This window comes from Triticum aestivum, chromosome 5B, assembly GCF_018294505.1.
Source record: "Triticum aestivum cultivar Chinese Spring chromosome 5B, IWGSC CS RefSeq v2.1, whole genome shotgun sequence".
NCBI classification, from domain to species: domain Eukaryota; kingdom Viridiplantae; phylum Streptophyta; class Magnoliopsida; order Poales; family Poaceae; genus Triticum; species Triticum aestivum.
In genome coordinates, this window is record NC_057807.1 from 704,098,355 (window position 1) to 704,101,480 (window position 3,126).

At 42.2% G+C, this 3,126-nt stretch overlaps 1 pseudogene; it reads right to left on the reverse strand.

The window, feature by feature from the left end:
* Nucleotides 1–437: 437 nt before the first annotated feature.
* Nucleotides 438–1,114, reverse strand: LOC123117832 (uncharacterized protein At5g65660-like; annotated as a pseudogene).
* Between the last annotated feature and the right edge of the window lie 2,012 nt (nt 1,115–3,126).

A 3,126-nucleotide genomic window follows, 5' to 3' on the forward strand; every position in this document is an offset into this window, starting at 1 on the left:
ATTCTTCTCCAGTCTCACCGTCTGCGTCGCTACCGTTGTGACTGCGGGGGTATGTTGAGTATTATGTTTAGTTAGGAAATATGAGATAGACTAGGATATGTTCCGTTTTGTCTTGTACTTTAAGTTGACCATGTACTCCTATATATATGCCCACGAGGCTCAAGCAATAAAATAACTTTTCCACCAAATCCCTCCTTTCCTTCTAACAAGCTAGTTTGCTGACACCAAAATCGCCTTTTCTGGACTATTCGTGTTACGTATCTGCAGATGAAAGGTTCTCTTTTTCTTTTCTCCCCTCTTTTCCGAAAAATATCAAAATGCATGCTTGTACACAATCAATCCATCAATCATAAGTCGCTTGCGTATCTGCACATGAAAGGTTCTCATTTTTTTTCTCCCCTCTTTTCTGAAAAACTATCAAAACGCATGCTTGTACACAATCAATCCATCGATCATAAGTCGCTTGCGTATGTACAAATCTATCTATCAGTCATAAGTTGCTAGCAGCTAACTACGATTTCATATACAGATACTGAAGGTCTCACGAAACTGAACATCTGACTTGCACCTCGACTTCGCCCTTCTCTGCTGCTGCTGCTGCTGCAGATAAACACGCCTCGTGCGGGCAGGGCCTCGCGTAGAACTTGGGGATGTTATCCCCGGGCATGAGCACGGGCAACCCGCACTCTTTTCCAGCTTTCTTGCTCTGCAATCAACAAGGCACAGGGCCGCTATTCATGAGCTTAAGTTTGCAACATATAGATGATATTCCGGAACGGTGTCAAAACTGAAAATAAGTTGCACAATAGAGAGATCAGTTGCTGACTTGCTGCTAGTACCTTGTGTTCGGAAGCTGCCTTGCTCGGCGCCGATCCGATGGAGATGATGGTGTGCGGACCTTCCTGGAGCATACCGGGATGTCGAGACCAGAGGAGGGAGCGGAGCCTGTCCCAGTGGTAGCAGCACGAGAAGATGTCGCTGAGGGAGAAGATGACGAGGAGCAGGAGCGCCGTGCCGAGGGGGAACCCCAGCGTCGGCCTTGAGGAATGCGACATGGGGATCGTCATGCACGCAGGAGCAGGTGTGTGAGACCCTGTGGCATATTCATACGCATCAGGTGGCCTTCTGGTAGGTACTTCGGTCAGTCCTCCTGCCTGCTACTCGGTTAAGAGCCCAGGCTTGCAAGCTAAGGAGACTGGCTACTTATACCTGAATGCTGTCGTACAAAGTGGACTGACTTGCACGGCCAGCCATCCCTCCGTGGTATACTGGATGACCATAGTGTTGTGGTCCACATGTATCTGCTGGTGGCCGATAATGCTGACCTAACCGCCTGTTTTTTCCAACAAAAATAAGCTGCTTAAATCGTTTGAATATATGGCTTTAGTGGGTGGGACGAAAAGTTATGAATGCACAATGGGATAGAAATTATGGGTATGTCTCTCCACAAGCAAATGTTAATTTGTTAGGTAAAGTGTGGTGAACTGATTCACAAATAGTGAAGTGCCTAAGCTTCAGAAGAAAAAGATACAGGTTGGCGATGCAACACTCTGTATGCAGGTTTTCTGAGGGAAGACAGGGAGTTTCTGAACTTCATCGTCCCCAACATCGAATTGACATGTGCTTTTGATCGATATCATCTTAAACTCTTGCGCCTAGAATACTAGTACTGTTTTCTTCGATCACCTACCTTACCACAATGTTTCTAATTTATTACTCTCACTAACTTAGGCTCTGGAAATTCAATTGGGTGTCCACGCTTATCTGCAACCGGTGAACTGTAAATTAAAAAAAATACTAAAAAGTCTGTTTTTTTTAGCTGAAAGATGATACAATGCATGATGTTCATGCCAAATTTCAGGTTGTTCGGACATATGAGGAGCTTATGAAAAAAACACATCGGTCAAAACAGTACGTGAACAATAAACATTCTAACAACCTCAAAATTTGTATTTGTTGCTGAGAGCTACTGAGCATCTAGCATTACATGAGCATCTGTAACAGTATGTCCAAACTCCACGAAAGTTGGCACGAACTTCATGCACATGAGCATGTAGCATTACAAAAGTAATTGGATTTTTATTTCATCTTAAAGGATTTACTGTTCATCCACGGGTGCAGATGCACCAGAAAGCCAAAACACCGCGTCCCATAGGTTCCTCTCTTACCTCCCTTGATATCATCTACTATAGTCTTGCTATCACATTCAATAATGATCTTTGGCAGAGCGAGGTCTTCTGCTAAGGCCAACACTTCACGGCAAGCTAGCATCTCCAGGTTTCTGTTGAAGGAGAAGGAGGTGGCGGATGAGGGCTAGGCGTGCTCTTTTGAGCCCGGCCCATTTGCAATTTCCTCCTCTCTTTTTTTCTTTGTTCATCTTTTACTTTTTTGTAGGGAAAAACTTGAACATCTTTTTCAACGTGAAAATTGGATAGAGATATTGGTCTATATATACCTACTTCTATAGTCTTTAAAAAACCGCAACTCCTTTATTAATTGGTAATCAAAATAGCATCATGTGCAACTAATTTCCCACTCTATGGCAATGCTCAAAAGAAACCAAAACAAAATAAAACAAACTAGGAGTAATTACAAAAGTACAATAGAACAAGCATCAACATCTATAACTATCTGATATCTTGGACCCAACCTTCAAAGTATATTATTTCTTTATCTTGGCTCTAAATAAAATTCATTTTGACTCTTCTTTGAACTTCTTCCGATAATGGTATAAATTTGGAGTAACCCCTTTAAAAATGTAATCACTACATGTAGTCCAAATTGCCCATGGAGCTAGAATGAAAATTTCCAAAGAAAAAGGAACAACCAAGAGGTGTTTGAGGTTGTTGATTTCCGCCTGCATGCCTTGATTAGTAGGAGACTAGTTATGACAAAGATGAGACCAAAATACCTTAGCAAATGGGCAGGTAAAGAAGAGGTGTTTTCTGGTCTCAAAGGCATTTGGCCCACACATGACGCATGATTAATCTGTTATGAAGTTCTTCCAATGCACCATATCTCTTGTGTTAAGTCTATTCTAGAGAAGTAGACAAGAATATTTTGTGCTTTAGTTGACAGCAAGTATCCCAAATCCAGCTTAGATGCTTGAAAATTCTTACGAAATTC